Source organism: Pristis pectinata, chromosome 37 (assembly GCF_009764475.1).
Source record: "Pristis pectinata isolate sPriPec2 chromosome 37, sPriPec2.1.pri, whole genome shotgun sequence".
Lineage (NCBI taxonomy): Eukaryota > Metazoa > Chordata > Chondrichthyes > Rhinopristiformes > Pristidae > Pristis > Pristis pectinata.
Genome location: NC_067440.1, coordinates 3,869,077 through 3,878,084, shown reverse-complemented (window position 1 = coordinate 3,878,084; position 9,008 = coordinate 3,869,077). Strand labels below are relative to the sequence as shown.

Below are 9,008 nucleotides of genomic sequence, written 5' to 3'. Positions count from 1 at the left end.
GCAGCTAGCTGGAGCTGTGATGGAGACTTCACTTGCCACAGATCATGTTCCCTGAGAAAGGAGGTGCACAACTGTGCTCCTTTAGACAGGCCGGGCAACATGGAAAAGCCAGGTACTCTTCGCTCAGTAAGTCTGACATCTCTAACAGGGATATTATTATAGGTAACTCTTAGTGACAGGATTGATTCAGATTTGGAAAGGCAGGGATAGCTTAGGGACGGTCAGTGCGGCTTGTTCATGGGAAATCCAGCCTCAGTAATCTGATTGAATGTTTTGAGGAAGTATCTAAGTTTATTCACGAGGACAGTTCAGTGGACGTTGGATTTCGTTGAGGCCTTTGACGAGGACCGGCGTTATAGACTATCCAAAGGTTTCGAGCCAATGGGACCCAGGGCAGATTGGATTCAACATAGACTTGACAACATGAGGCCGTGGGTGTTGGAGGGTTTGCGTTTCTGACTATAAGTCAGTGACCAGCAGTCATGGAGTCCTTGTGTTGTACAGCACAGAAATGGTCCTTTCGGTTCACCACATCCGTGCCGACCATTTTCGATCCACACTAATCCCATCTGTGTGCATTAGGGTCGTGTCCTTCTGTGTCTATCTGTTAGGTGTTTCTGTAAATGTCCCTTCAATGTGGTTCTGGTCTGATTCCACACCCTCCTCCGACAGCGCGCTCCGATATCACCCACTCTTTGTGTAAAATCTTACCCCTCAGGTCCCCTTTAAATCTCCTTCCTCCCACCTTAAACGTGCCCTATTGTTGTTCATCCCCATCCATGGGAAAAAGATTTTGATAATCCACACTTTCTCTGCCTCTCATAACTTTACACACCTCTATAGGGTCACCTCTCAGCCTCCTTCACTCCAGAGAACACCAGCCCAGCCTCTCCAATCTCTCCCCTAACTCACCCTCCAATTCAGGCAACATCCTGGTGAATCTCCTCTGCCCTCTCTCCAGAGCAATCACATCCTTTCCCTATTGTGGAGACCAGAACTGCACACAATCCTTCAAGTGTGTCCGTACTCATAAAGTTGCAACGTTGTATCGTGACTTTTCTGTTCTCTGCCCTGATCAATGAAGGCACACATGCCATCCGCCTTCTTCACCATCCTATCCACCTGTGTTGCAAATTAAGGTACGATAGACATGGACTTCAAGGTCTCTCTGCTCTTCAACATTCCCTGGTGACCCACCATTTATCGGACACGTCCCACCCTTGGGATGATCTGCCAGAAGAATCACCTAACGCTTGTCAGCATTAAGTTCCATCTGCCAACACTCTGCCCAACTTTCCAACTGATCTGTATCCTCCTGAAGACTGAGACAACCTTCCTCATTATCTACATCTGCAATTTTTGTGAATACCATCTCTATTCACGTACATGTCATTAATGTACATCTCAAACTGCATAAATCCCTGCACGGATCGCTGTGGTTTCCCACATTATCATATCATTCAAGACTTTAGTCCAGTTCATGCGTCTTGAGAGGTGTTGGGTGGGGTGATTTATTGTGTCTGGAAAGGAGTTTGCAGCAGGTGACAAGCCTCTCCATCTGGAGTGAGACATTCTCCATGTGGGGAGACAGAGAGAAGGAACTTGTCACGGAGTGTGGAGGTTCCATTATGTAATGGTGATCACTCTGGACATTGAATCCAGCGATCCGAGTTCGAATCACGGTGCAACCTTCCTGTTGGTGATTTTGCAGTGGCCAATTTAGGACGTGCAATTTGAAAAGGCGGGTTTCTTCTCAGTGTTGGGGATGTGGTGCGTTGTTCCTTCAGTCATTTTGTAACGCAAGCCTGTCCTTTGTGCTGCAGAATCAGCAGAGGGCAGACTGGTGCTTCCTGTAGCTGTGAAGCAGAGTGTTTTGTGGAGCGTTCTGGTCAAATACCACTCAGCATTCCGCTCTCCGGATAGAAGCAGTTTATTAACGTCGCTGCAGAGAAGCAGCTCACAGTCATGTCCATTGAGTTATAGACCGTTGTGGGTTTTACACAACAAATGCAGCGACACACTCTGAACTGTCAACTTCCTGGTGTTCACAGCACTTAACACTTCCTGCCAGTGAAAAGCCACCGACCCTGTACACCTTGGTAACCCTGTTGAAACGGCTGCTTGTCCAATCCCAGTCCTCGTCATTGTGACTGTTCTTCTCGTTCCGCTTTGAAAATTATCCCAACCCTATTCACAGAGTCAGATTTGGCCATATTCGTCTCAGAGACTTTAAATCCAGTGATCCGAGTTCAAATCTCGCTGGAACCTTCATGCTTGTTGGCAAGTTGGGAAATTTTCGGCATGCAAGTTAAAAAACTGGGTATGTTGGCAGAAATGAGATTGTCGCTGTTTGGTCTCGCTGTTAATTAAGAATCTGAGGCCAGACATTTTGTGCTGTTCGATCAATAGTAGTCAGGCTTGCTGCTGATGGCGTCCAGATATGTGAACATTTGTGTTTTGCTGAGCGCTCTGTTGAACTGTGTGGACAGTGTTAAGCAGCAGACTCGATATTCAGTTGTCTGGTCTCAGGATAAAACCTGTCTATGCTGCCCAAGGTATTTCCATGAGCAACTGAATGATGATGAATATTAGGGATATAATTCTGCTGAAGAGATGGATATCAACAGTCAATCAGCTATTTCTTAATCTCCCAAACACGTTCCGACGTAGAATTCCTTTCTTGGTTTCCTACCCAGTTCTGTCAACTCGGAGGGAAAGTTGTAGTGTTCTTTGACCACAGGGGAATCAGCTTCATACCTCCTTAGTCGAAGTGTTCAGGATTGGGCCACGAAAAACATTTAGCGTTTTCTGTGGTTCCATGGTGTAATGGTGAGCACCCTGGCCTCTGAATCCAGCGATCCGAGTTCCAATCTCGGTAGAAACTGTTTGCTGTCAAGTGCTTTACTGCCCTTGCGTATGCATCCAGAAGTTCTGTCTCCGGACTTCTGATGAACCATAGCAGCCACCTGTGCTTTCCTTGCGATTCGTTTCAATCAAGGTCTCAGTCCTACACCACGGGTCCTGAGATCGTAGATTTTCAGGTCTGTCATGATTATGAGATAGACGATCAGATAAAGGAGAAGTAGAGATCCAGGAGAATCTTCAGGACATTCAGTATATCCAATGGGAAACAGACTGAGGTGAAGAATTGAAGCCATATAGTGTACTCAGTTTCATTACTTACAATGTGGTATAATGTGTGAGGTGAGTTTATGACATTATCCTTGCACAGGATTGGAGGGTATCAGAGTTACAGAGTCACAGTGAGCTTCCGAGTGGTCAGGTTTTCCAGACCGCTGTGGTTATACAGCAGCACTGTGCAAATGTGGTTTCGGCTGCTTTTGTGGTGCATCGTTTTGAGTGAATTCGGTGACCTTAAGGATCCAGAGAATCTGAGAGATCACTGTGGGAATCTATGTGTGGAAAGACTGGAGACGGGTAAGGGGTTAAATGAACATTTCTCCTCAGTATTTACTATCACGACGGAACTAGGATCCAGTGAGTTCAGGGAATAGAGCCGTGGTAACCCGAAACATGTCAACATTGAAAAGGAGTAAGTGTTGGTGGTGTTGAAGTGAATCAAGGTGGATTAAACCATGAAGCCTTGGCATTCTTTTCCTGGTCCAAATGATGACTGCCTTTCCAGGCCCAAAAATGTACTCTTGGGCTGAAACATCATGGAAGTCACCCTGTACTTTCGGAATTACAAGACAATTCTTTTGAAACCACACTGAACACGTTACGCATGTTAGTTATAAGAATCAGAAGATGTTAAATCTTATATTCCAAATAAGGGTGGATGTCCCCAGGGTGAGGGGATGTTTCGCAGTCAGGTGGGGAACACAACGGAATAGATGGCTGGATCTCTGATGGAGACTTCACTGGCCACAGGTCAGTTTCCCTCTGACAGTTGGTGAACAAATGTGCTCTTTTGGACAGGCCGGGCCAGAGGGAAAAGCCAGCTACTTTTAGCTCAATAAGTCTGACATCTCAGACAGGGAAATTAGTAAAGGTAACTCTCAGGGACTTGATTGATCCAGACTTGAAAAAGCAGGGATTGCTGAGGGACGGTCAGTGCGGCTTCGTTCATGTGAAATCCAACCTCAGTAATCTGATTGAATGTTTTGAGGAAGCAACTAAGTTTATTCACGAGGACTATTCAGTGGATGTTCGACTTCAATGAGGCCTTTGACAAGGACCGACGTTATAGACTGATCCAAACGTATTGAGCCCATGGGACCCAGGACAGATTGGATCCAAGATTGACTTGGCAACATGAGGCAGGAGGTGTGGGAGTGTTTGCGTTTCTGACTGTAAGGCAGTGACCAGCGGTCATCGAGTCATTGTGTTCTACAGCACAGAAATGGGCCCTTCGGCCCACCACATCCGTTTCGACCATTTTCCCATCCACACTACTCCCATCTGCCTGCATTAGGGCCGTGTCCTTCTGTGTCTGTCTGTTAGGTGTTTCTGTAAATGTCTCTTCGATGTGGTGCTGGTCTGATTCCACCCCTCCTCCGACAGCGCGCTCCGATATCACCCTCTCTCAGTGTAAAACCATACCCCCCAGGTGCCCCTAAAACTCCTTCCTCCAACCTTAAACCTGTGCCTTCTTGTAGTTGATCCCCAACCATGGGTAAAAGATTTTGACTATCGCTGCCTCTTATAATCCAAAACACGTCTGTCATAGAACACAGAACAGTACAGCAGGGGAACGGGCCTTTTGGGCCACGATGCCTGCGTTAATCATGATGTCAAATTAAACATATTCTCTCGTGCCTGCTATGGATTCATATCCATCTATTCCCTGCATATTCCTGTGTCTAACGGCCTCAAATGCCACTACCTTATCTCTTCCCGCCACACCATAGCCTGTTCGTGGAACCCTCCGCTCACTGTGTAAACAACCTGACCCGCAGATCTGCTTCCAACCTTCCCCCTCTCACCTAAAATGCATGTCCTCTTCTACTTGAGATTTCAACCCTTGGAACACCAGACCAGCCTATGCAATATCTCTGCGTGTAAAACAGATCCCCTTCAAATCCCCTTTAAACCTCCTTCCTCTCAACTTAAACCTGTGCCCTCTTGTTGGTGATCCACAACCATGGGGAAAAGATTTTGACCATACACACTTTCTCTGCATCTCATAATCTTATACACCCCTACATGGTCAAGTCTCAGCCTACTTCACACCTGGGAACACCAGCCCAGCCTCTCCAATTTCTCCCGTAACAAAGGCCTCCAATCATGGCAACATCCTGGTGAATCTCCCCTGCATTTTCTCCAGTGCAATCACCACCTTTCTCTATTGTGGAGAACAGAATTGCACACAATCCTTTGCTGTGGCCGTACTCATAAAGTTGCAACATAATATCGTCGCTATTCTGTTCGCTGCCCTGACCAATGAAGGCACACATACCATCCTCCTTCTTCACCATCCTATCCACCTGTGTTGCCACGTTCAAACTGCGATCGACATTGACCCCAAAGGTCTCTCTGCTCTTCAACATTCCCTGGTGGCCCACCATTTATCGGACACGTCCCACCCTTGGATGATCTGCCAGATGTATCACCTCACGCTTGTCAGGATTAAAATCCATCTGCCAACACTCTGCCCAACTTGCCAACTGATCTGTATCCTGATGTAGCCTGAGACATCCTTCCTCAGTATCTACATCACCAAATTTTGTGAAAGTCTTCTCCAATCACGTCCATGTCATTAATGTGAATCACAAACAGCATAGATCCCAGCACGGATCGCTGTGGTACACAACACTATGATATCATTCAAGGCTTTAGTCCAATTCATGCGTCTTGAGAGGAGTTCGGTGGGGTGATTCATTCTTGTATGGCAAGGAGTTTGCAGCAGGTGACAAGCCCCTCCAGCTGGAATGAGACATTCTCCATGTGGGGAGAAAGAGATAAGGAACTTGTCAGGGGAGTATGCAGGTTCCATGGTGTAATGGTGAGCACTCTGGACTTTGAATCCAGCGATCCGAGTTCGAATCTCGGTGGAACCTTCCTGTTAGTGATTTGGCAGTTGGCCAATTTCGGACGTGCAAGTTGACAGGCCGGGTTTCTTGGCAGAGTTGGGGATGTGGTGCGTTGTTCCTTCAGTAATTTAGTAACGCCATCCTGTCCCTTGTGCTGCTAAATCAGCAGAGGGCAGACTGGTGCTGTCTGAAGCTGTGATGCAGAGTGTTTTGTGGAGCGTTCTGGTCAACTCCGTGGACAGTGTTAAATAACAGATTCGACACTCAGCAGTCCGATCCGGATACAAGCAGTTTCTTCACGTTCCTGCAGAGAAACGGCTCACAGGCATTTCCAGTGAGTTATAGAGTGTTGCTGGCTTTAAAGAACAAATGCAACGACACACTTTGAACTGTCAGCTTCCTTGTGTTCACAACATTTAACACTTCCTGCCAGTGAAAAACCACCGACCCTGTTGCATCAGCTGCTTGTCCAATCCAATCCAGTCATTATGACTGTTCTTCTCATTCCGCTTTGAAAACTATCCCAACTTTCTTCACAGAGTCAGATTTGGCCACATTCGTCTCTGAGACGTCCTGGTGTCCTGTATTGAGGATATAGTTTCTTGGTCTGTGGATCTGCTGTTGTCGTGGTGATCAGGTGCAGATGGAATTCAGGCACATCCTGAACCCGTATTGACCTTCGCTGTTGTTGTGCACCGGAGAGTTTCTCTTCACGCTCCCCATTAATCCTCTGACTTACTCAGTGAGGCTGTCACTGTCTCTGGTCGGTACTCCATTCACACCGGACTTCGTACAACTCTGCATCACAAAACCATCCTGAAACACATTTGCGCACTGCTGCTGTATAACCACAGCGGTCTCAGACACCTGACCCTGCAGATGCTCCCTGTGACTCCCATCCTGTTTAGGTTCATGTCACAAACTCAATTCACACATTGTACCACAATGTGGGTTGTCCTGAGCGATTTCCACACTGACACGTGGCTGCATCTTCATCGCTCCACAGGGGGATAAGTTTCTTGTCACCTCAGCCCAAGTGTACACTGCTGGGCCAGGAAAAGCAGTCAGCGTTTGCTGTGGTTCCATGATGTAATGGTAGGCACTCTGGACTCTGAATCCAGCGATCCGAGTTCAAATCTCGTTGGAACCTATTTACAATCAAGTGCTGTGCTGCCTTTGCTAATGAATGCAGAGATTGTGCCTCCGAACTTCTGATGAACCAAAGCAGCCACCTGATCTTTCCTTGCAAATCGTTTCATTCAAGATCTCAGTCCAACTCCATGGGTTCTGAGATCGTACATTTTGCAGGTCTGTCTGGATTATGAGTTAAACCATCTGATCAAGAAGAAGTAGAAATCCATGGGAATCTTCAAGAAATTCAGTCCATCCAATGGGAAACAGACTGAGGAGAAGAATTGAAGCCAGATAGTGCAGTCAGTTTGATTACTTACAATGTGGTATCATGTGTCAGGTGCTTTTATGACATTATCCTTGTACAGGATGGTATGGTATAAGAATTACAGAGTCACAGTTTTCTTCTGCGGGGTCAGCTGGTGCAGACCGCTGTGGTTATACAGCAGCACTGTGCAAATGTGGTTAAGGATGGTTTTGTGGTGCATCGTCTTGAGAAAATGCGGTAACCTTCATCATCCAGAGAATCTGAGAGATCACATTGGGAATCTATGTGTGGAGACACGAGAAATGGGCAAATGGTTAAACGAACACTTCTCCTCAGTATTTACCATCATGTCGCAACTGGGAAGCAGTGAGTTCAGGGAATTGAACCGTGGTATTCCGAAACATGTCAACGTTACAAAAGAGAAAGTGTTGGTGGTATTGGAGTGCATCAAGGTGGATAAAACCCTGGGGCCTTGGTATGATATTCCTGGTCCAAATGCTGACTGCTTTTCCTGGCCCAACCCTGTACACTTGGACTGAAGCATCATGAACGTCTCCCTGTACTTTCGGGATTACAAACCAATTCATTTGAAACCACACTGAACACGTTACGCATGTTGGTTATGAGAATGAGCAGACGTTAAATGTTTTACACCAAATATGGGTGGATGTCCCCAGGGTGAGGGGATGTTTCACAAACTGGTGGAGCACACAACGGAACAGATGGCTGGCGCTCTGATGGAGACTTCACTGGCCACAGAGCAGGTTTCCTGTGACAGGCGGTGAACAAATGTCATCCTTTAGACAGGCCGGGCCACAGGGAAAAGCCAGGTACTTTTGGCTCAGTAAGTCTGACATCTCTGACAGGGAAATTACTAAAGGTAACTCTCAGGGACAGTATTGATCCAGACTTGGAAAGGCAGGGATTGGTTAGGGTCTGTCAGTGTGGCTTTGTCGATTGGAAATCCAGCCTCAGTAATCTGATTGATTGTTTTGAATAAGTATCTTAATTTATTCACGAGGACAGTTCAGTGGACGTTGGACTTCAGTGAGGTCTTTGACAAGGACCGGCGTTATAGACTGGTCCAAAAGTTTCCAGCCCATGGGACCCAGGGCAGGTTGGATCCAACATTGACTTCGCAACATGAGGCTTGGAGTGTGAGAGGTTTTGCGTTTCTGACTGTAAGTCAGTGACCAGCAGTCATCGAGTCATTGTGTTTTACAGCTTAGAAATGGGCCCTTCGGCCCACCATATCCGTGCGAACCATTTGTCCTTCCACACGACTCCCATCACCTGCATTAACGCCGTGTCCTTCTGCGTCTATCTGTTATCTGTTTCTGTAAATGTCCTTTCAATGTGGTACTTGTCTGATTCCACACCTTCCTCGGGCAGAGCGCTCCGATATCACCCACTTTCTGTAAAAATCTTACCCCTCAGGTTCCCTTTAAACCTCCTTCCTCCCACCTTAAACCTGTGCCCTCTTGTTGATCCCCAATCATGGGAAATAGATTTTGACCATCCATATTTTCTCTACCTCTCATCATCTTACACACCTCTATAAGGTCACCTCTCAGCCTCCTTCATTCCAGGGAACACCAGCTTAGCCTCTCCAATCT

General features: G+C 46.8%; 1 non-coding gene across 1 annotated transcript; it reads left to right on the top strand.

The window, feature by feature from the left end:
* Window positions 1-5,948: 5,948 nt before the first annotated feature.
* Window positions 5,949-6,020, top strand: trnaq-uug (transfer RNA glutamine (anticodon UUG)). The gene has a single exon. It is a non-coding gene; the product is annotated as a tRNA-Gln (tRNA).
* The last annotated feature ends 2,988 nt before the right edge of the window (window positions 6,021-9,008 follow it).